Source organism: Pseudophryne corroboree, chromosome 4 (genome assembly GCF_028390025.1).
Source record: "Pseudophryne corroboree isolate aPseCor3 chromosome 4, aPseCor3.hap2, whole genome shotgun sequence".
Taxonomy (NCBI): domain Eukaryota; kingdom Metazoa; phylum Chordata; class Amphibia; order Anura; family Myobatrachidae; genus Pseudophryne; species Pseudophryne corroboree.
In genome coordinates, this window is record NC_086447.1 from 702,091,233 (window position 1) to 702,099,736 (window position 8,504).

An 8,504-nucleotide genomic window follows, 5' to 3' on the forward strand; every position below is an offset into this window, starting at 1 on the left:
TTTCGCTGGTCTCTCAGGAAAATCTCTAGAGGTAGGGCCTGCAACGACTATGTGTGTCTGCTAAAAGAGGCGGATTCGTGATACTCGGAGCAGAAGAAGCTGGTGGAAGAGCTTGAAGAACTTCCACCGTAGACTTCTGTGTTTGGTGCATTTTAGGAAGTTTTTCTGTGTTAAAAAGGTCCACTGTGGAAGCCAAATGCACAACACAGGGACGTTTAGCAGTCAGGGTTCAGACTGAAGAGATGTGCAGACCCCGGGGGTCTGCTCGATTAGTAATGTGGGGGAAGTATGGTCCCCACACTGAGACCTTTTGTGATGAATGGACACGAATGACTGTGGGGGATAAAGCACCATTTCCTGGGATAGGTAGTTTTGACTCAGAGGTATTGCATAATCTAAGGCTTAGGATCTGTCTCATAAAATCCCAAAAACAGAGGATCAGACACACAAACTGTTTACATTTATGGCAACAAGAGAGTGATATACAGAGGGAATTAGCTTACATAGCTGGTTCCAACACTGGCAGGAAACTGATGGCAACTGGAGAAACAATGGCTACAGAGAATGGCATACTGGGATATGATGATAATAGTGCACTTAATAAATGTATTAATGATAATAAGAGTAAGCATAATAAATGTGTTAATAACGATAGGAGTAAAACTGATAAATGTACAAATTCTAACCCGTGCAAGTTGCACCCCATGTTAAACTTCCCTCAGGATTACAAGCAAGAAAGTGAGCCCAGCACGATGTCTGCATTTTCTCCAGCAGCCATCATACGAGACACCCAGGTGGGCATGGCCCAATCGGTAAAGGCAGTAGTAAAAACCCCTAACGGAGGGTCAGGTGAGGTCGTGTCCACAGGTAAGTACGGTATTGTATATTATGCACAGACAATTGCACCTCACATTGTAGAGTCAACACAAGATGATGTAGTTGAACTTAATCCTGTCAGGGTGATTGCAGTCCCAAATGGACAGACTGACGCTCTGGGAGTCACTCCCGTCAGGAACATTGCAATGCATTGCCCCTGGTCCCAGACAGAATTAAGGACAATTATGTCTGAATTTCCTGATCCCAGGAAAGATCTAGCCGCATGCCAAAGGTTTATTAAAGAACTAGGAAACGCCGCCGAACCCCATAATAAAGATTGGCGGACATTGCTGAGGGTATGTCTACCATCCAATATTGACCCTGCGAAATTCATCACTGATTGTAAGTTAGACGCAGAAGTACCTCTCACTGAGGAATACAATCAGGAGAATGTTAAACAGATCAACCTGCAATTAGGAGTATATTTCCCAACTGTTGTCAAGTGGACAAAATTTTCTCCATTAGACAAAAAGAAGGTGAAACTGCTTCTGATTATTTCCATCGAGCATTAGAGGAAATGGCTAGATACACTGGGATCGCGGACATTGAGGAAAGTGTACATCATAGAGAGGTAGCGGTGTCCGTATTAATGGAAGGTTTAAAAGAAGTGTTGAGAACAAGGGTACAGACCACTCAACCTAACTGGAGAGGTATCTCGGTGGCTGCATTAAGAGAGTCCGCTATCGAGCATGACCGTAATATCCAAAGAACAAGGGAAGCACAGGGAGAGCGGTTGATGGTGATGAGCATCCAAGCACTAGAAGAGGCATCAAATCGACCAAAACCCCAGGCCCCTGGCACATGGAGGAAGCCAAGGGTTTGTTATCTGTGTAAAAGGGAAGGGCATTATGCCAGCAACTGTAACAGCACACATAAAGTCAGACCTCCTAGACAAGAACACGAGCAAAGTTATGACACACTGTATGACACACGTAATTGTAATCAGGGATCATATAGGAAAAATTTTGGCCCGCACCTGTAGTCTGCAGCCAGTGAAGTTAATTGTTAGCCTTGACAGTAAGCCTGAGGTTACAGTCGATGTAATTGGTAGGTCATTCCTTGTAGACACAAGGGCGGCCAGGTAGACTCTGTGATTATCTTTAAATGTTTCCTTTTCATCTCTGACGTTCGGTACAGCTCAAACGTCACATGTCTACTTGGTCTTCTCAGAGGTCTACCCAACCCCAGTATATCTTACCAGCATCATTGTGCCTGGCCACGCACAGAGGATGGAGAGTGGAAATACTGGTGGGGGAGACTGTGCAGAGATACCGAGGGACATGTTGGTGTGACAGCCTGATGGTGAACGGAAATCTGACTGTTTTTTTTCTATTGTTCTCTCTCTTTTTGTTCTTTCATGTTTTACAGATGGTATGTCACACAACAGTTAGACAAATAGTAATGCAAGATTTATGCTCCTTACAGAAAGATCGCTGATTCGGAAAGAATATCGTATCACTGGAGTGTTCGTTTTGGGAAGACTGAGAGACAGCACTGTTGAGACGACATCTGAGCAAGAAGAACAACAAGACTATAGGACAATTATCGTAACATTTTTCTTTCCCTTCAATTATTTTCTGTACCCCCATTACAACTCTTTCTTTCTCCTCCTGCAAGATGGACTTGCCCCAAGAGACTGCATCCCGTGTTTTCCTGTTGACCCTGTTGTTGACCAGAGCAGTCTGTTTCGGTGAGAGTATCAGAGAGGTCGAGAAAGGATCTGGAATGGGTTCTGATGATCAGGATGGATTCGTAGAATTCCAAGAGCAACACAATCACAGAGCAAAGGCGAGTATCAGAAAACGATCTGGTAGCCATGACACTAACAGACATTGTGAAGGATTGTTAGCTGAAGAGAATTGTATCTGTAGAAATTGTGACAACATAGTTGAGGACGGGTGCATCCAAAGATGTCAGTCCAGCATTAATATCAATATGGACCGTCATCCATTGAGTGACTATCACTCATTAGTGGGGAAGGTTTTAAACCAAACGGAATGCTGGGTGTGCTCACAAGTACCTCAAGGTCATAGAAAGTCAGGACTAGTGCCATACTCTTTAACGATAGATGAGGTACTTGAATTAAGGGGTGGGAGACCGGTGGACAAGAAATTTAATATTTCTAGGCCTCCTAGTTTGAAGCTCCACCAATATCATGTGGATAGGTCCTTAATATGTTTTAACATTTCCAATCCCCGAAAGCCGGGAAATTGGGAGGTGACATGGAACAACCAAACCATGACATTCTCACACAGTGCCGATAGAATGCCTGTAGATTCAGAGCTTATACGCCAAACAGCCAACAGTGGGAGATATTTCCAGTATAGGTACACTCTAGGAAGTAGGCCCATGCGAGTTGAAGAAGTATCACCAGGATACTGTGCACATATCATACAACCTGATACGTGTACTAGACAGATGAGAGAGTTAGGGATAGGATTTTTCACCTGGAAGGTTTGTAATATGGTGATGTCATTTTCTGTCCCATATGTCCTCCCCGATGATGCATATTTCATATGTGGGAGGAAGGCGTATAAGTGGCTTGCCCCAAACTCAGAGGGATTGTGTTACATTGGAAGAGTGTTACCGGAAGTAATGACCATTACCCATGATAGAATGAAAGACGTTCACCGCAATGCTCAAGCTCCTTACACTCACACCCATTACGAACACATTGTAAAGAGACACCTTATAGATAGGACAGAGCATGTAGCCTCTGATTTGATCCACGAATCCACCGGGATTCAACTCCTGCTCGCGCTAGATATCACCCGTACCGCCAGAGGAGTTATAAATTTTAGGTATAATACCGCGCTAGCGAACCTGATAGACAATATCACCGAGATGTATGATGACACCTTCAGGTATACTGGGAGAGAATTGCAAGCTTACAAAACGGAACTGATCCAGCACAGGATGGTTCTAAATTACATCACAGCGGTGACAGGCGGGTATTGTGTCACCCTAGCAACTCAGTATGGTTTGAAGTGTTGTACGTATATCACAAACAGCACTGAGGACCCAACAGAGGTCATAGATCAAAAGATGGACGATATCTTGCAATTGAAGTGGGAGTTCCGAAGGAGACACAACCTTACCCTTACTTCTGTGGGTAATGAACTGACCGGCTGGGTATCATGGTTGAACCCACGCAATTGGTTCTCAGGTTTAGGAGAATGGGCTCAAAATGTTATCGTTGCTGTAGGGAAATTTCTCTTATGTATCCTAGGAGTTGTCATAATGATTGGTCTGATATTCAGATGTGTTCGAATTTTAATGAATTGCAGGCGAAGTACCAAATTGATGAGTTTGAGGAGCGAGGGCATTGTAACAACAACTAGTTTAATTTATGACCCATCAATCGAGACAATGCTGTGATAAGATGTGATTCCACGGTCCGTTTCTTTCACCCGTTTCTCCTTTGTTTTTCTCCAAGGTAAAAAGACATCCACTCGGAAGAAGAATTTGATGACCCATTATACAGACCATTGATGAACTGTTTCACCGACAATTGATGAACCCTTAGAGACTTTAATTTTTATGGACACTTGAAGAGCTTTGCTTGCCACACAGCAAAGATACAGCAATCCGGACAAGACTTCAACAAGACATCAACAAGACTCCAACAGACGCCCAAGGACGACCATATATATATATAATCATACGAATGCATTTATAACGCATGTTTCTTATCTTCATCTCTTCTATCTTCAGGTAGTGGAACACATAATCGACAGGTGATATAGGCAAATATATTAGCACTCACATATTCTCCCCTTCATGTATCATCAACTAATGTGCACCCTATTTGTTGGAACTAAAAAAGCCAAAAAGAGCTGGTAGAGTTTGTTAGCCCACTTACAGACCCTTAATACGGGATAAGAAGGATTCAATGTATACTTCGCAATACCTCGAAGCTTATTTTTAGAACATGTACGGCACGATGATACATGACCCCTCAGACATGGATTTCATACATACATGCTTTTTACTATCTCACTAGGTCATACATTTCCCACCTTCTCCTCTCCTCCATACTCCCAATCATAATAAGGTATTTCATGGTAATATATATTTTTCTGCTTAAATTGTTTAGATAGTGGCAGTTATTGTTGACTGCCAAAGGGTGGACTGTCAAAATCGAAAAATATCATGAATCACATGCCTTGTACTAACCCCATGCACATGCCCGCTGCGCGTGCACATGCCCTGCTGTGCGTGCGCGTATTCGCACATTGCGTAAAAGAGCTTCTATGGCCGTGCGCTTTGGCGCATGGTATGCGCATTTACGGTAGGGTTTGTGAGCGTGTAGCGGGCGATTCGATCATAGCATATTTAACCCATATAGTGTGTTTTATAGATAATATTCCCCTTAACAATGTCAGCAAGTATGTTTAGTTTAAACGGTTCTTGGACAGAGAGATTCCTCTTTGCATGATAGGAAGGGTCAGATAAAGGTTGAACGGTGGTGTCTAGTATCCAGCTGTAGAGTATTTTAAGGGTAACATTTCGGTGTTAGTTAGGAAAAGATCGCTCACTCCTGCGTATAGTTATGTACAAAAGTAGTTTATGGACATTAATTGTATTTTGCTGTTTATTACACATGCGGGGGGAATCCTGAGGATACCTCCCACCTGAGCAGTTGGAGAAAGACACAGCCCACCTGTTCGAACCCACCTATGACCTTTTGTTATAATGCAGAGATACATTCCTGTGTCCAATGAACCATGAGATTATAGGGACCATTGTATTGTTACTGTATGCTGTGTATATAAAGACCACCATTGCCTGTCCAGTCACTCACTCTCTCAAAAGGCTTTCTCTTTAAATGCTGAGGGCTGGAATCCAGGACACGCTTGCGAATCATCCCCATGTATGTATATTTCTCTGTAGCCATTTTGTTTGCCATTGCTCATGTTATTCTCTGTTATTGTGTTAGATTTTGATGTTAGTTTGTAGTGTATGATATGTATTGTTTAACCTTTTATTAGAATCTATCCACAGTGGCCTTAGAACCATGTGGTTTTCAAATACAAATCAGTGCTGTGTTGTCACTTTCCTGCCAGGGCTTTTTTTTAAAGTGGTTTAACCTGTTTAAGGTGTATAAGCATTGTTAAGGTGTATAAGCATTGTTAAGGTGTATGCACTGCTGATACTTTGTATCACCAGCGCTACTTAAAGTTTAAAGGTATAGTGCTTTGCTGCTAAGGTTTAAAGTATAAGCATATCCTTACACTGTTTCATTACTTAAGGTTTACTGTATATCATTCTGTGAGCGTCTGTGCCGCTCGTGTCTTGCGCCCACGGCCTAGCGTCTGCTACGCTAAGTGCGTACCCTTACGGTACTCACTGCGCCAATTGCGTACTTAGTCCATAATAAGTATATAGCTTACGTTTAAAGGTGAAATTTGACATTGTCAATAGGGAAGGGGCATGGCCACAATTATCCCCTTGTACTTGTGCCCCCCTGTCGCTGTGGCCCCAGAAGATGTGCCCCCAGTAGCTGTACCCCCAGCAGCTGTGCCCACTGTAGCTGTGCCCCCAGCAGCTGTGCCCCCAGTAGATTTGCCCCCAGTAGCTGTGCCCCCTGTAGCTGTGCCCCAGTAGATTTGCCCCCAGTAGCTGTGCCCCCTGTAGTAGTGCCCCCAGTAGCTATGCCCCGTGTTGATTTGCGCCCAGTAGCTGTTCCCCCTGTAGCAGTACCCCTTGTAGTAGTGCCCCCATTATGTGCCCCTGTAGTTGTGTCCCTAGTAGTTGTGCCCCCTGTAGATTTGCCCCCAGTAGCTGTGCCCCCTGTAGCAGTGCCCCCAGTAGCTGTGCCCCCAGTTGATATGTCATCAGTAGCTGTTACCCCTGTAGCAGTGCCCCCAGTATGTGCCCCCTGTAGTAGTGCCCCTAGTAGTAATGCCCCCTGTATATTCACCTTCAGTAGCAGTGACCCCTGTAGCAGTGTCCCCTGTAGTAGTGCCCCCCAGTAGCTGTGCCCCCAGTATCTATTCCCCCTGTAGCAGTGTCCTCTGTAGTAGTGCCCCCAGTATGTGCCCCCTGTAGTTGTGCCCCTAGTAGTTGTGCCCCCTGTAGTAGCGCCGCTTGCAAACAAAAAACAAAACAAAAAAATACTTACCAGCCCTGCTCCTGCTTCCGGACTGCTGCCGCTGTTGCTGCTGTCTCTGGCCACTGCCGGTAATTCTCTATTGGAGAGACGTCATGACGTCTCTCCCATAGCAGCACCACACTGACACTAGGGGTCAATTATGACCTCTAGCGTCACGTCAGTCAGTGATGCCGGCTGCAGTGAGTGCCCACACAGCCCACGGCGCCTGCTGCAGCCGGGGAGAGGGAGTCTGGAGTAGCCGCTCTTGTCACGGCAGCAGCGGCAACCCTTGGGGTAGCGGCGCCCCCGGCAAAAAGCCTGCTTGCCCATGGCAAGAGCCGCTACTGTGCCTAGGCCTATAGCCTTGTCTGTTTGTGGTACCGAGGTGGCTAATTTAAATATGCTCATTATGATAAGGTAAGTCAGGGCAAGTGTTGCCACAGATATCTGATATAATGATTACACTGTAGCACCTAGGAGGGGAATATAATAGGGTGTGAGACTCAGAAAGTGAGACATTTTGTGAGAGTTTTGTTTTTTTAAAGTAGCAATCATTTACATGGCAAAAACAGGAGAACTCCCACAAAATCTCTCACTTTCTGATACTCACACCCTATTACATCCCCCCCATCGTATTCATCTCACTAAGCGTAATTTCTACAGACGGGCAAGACGTGCGATCGCATGGTGCTCCTGCCGCGACAACTGCTGGCTGTTATGACCTGCTGCCACTCCTCCTGCACATGGTACTCAACTCAGGGGGCGGAGTTTCATGAAATGACGTGGATGCGTAGTGACATCACGATGCAACCATGTCATTTTGCGAAACTCCACCCAGCGAGCGGAGTACTATGGGTGGGAGGAGGTGGAGCAGGTAATAGCAGTGCTGTCTGGTGCCAACGAACATTACATCCCTGGCAATGAGCATTACACACCTCTGGCAATGAGTATGACTCCCAAAGCATGAAATCCCTTGCAACAAGCATTACATCCCTGGCAATGAGCATTACACACCTCTGGCAATGAGCATGACACCCAGAGCATGAAACCCCTGGCAATGAGTATGAAACTCCTGGTAACGATCATTACACATCCCTGGCAACAAGCATGATACCCATAGCCTGAAACCCCTGTGAACGAGCATTACACCCTTGGCAATGAGCATGACACCCAGCGTATGAAACCCGTGGCAATGAGCATTACACCACTGGCAATGATCTTGACACCCAAAGCATGAAACCCCTGGCAATGAGCATGGAATCCAGAGCATGAAACCCCTGGCAACAAGCATTACACATACCTGGCAATGAGCATGATACCCAGAGCATGAAACCCCTGGGAACTAGCATTACACCCTTGGCAACGAGCATGACACCCAGCGCATGAAACCCCTGGCAACGAGCATTACACTACTGGCAACGAACTTGACACCCAAAGCATGAAACCCCTGGCAACAAGCTTGGAACCCAGAGCATGAAACTCCTGGCAACTAGAAGGTTTTTAAGTAATTAGAAGCCTTACTGTAGGGCATAAT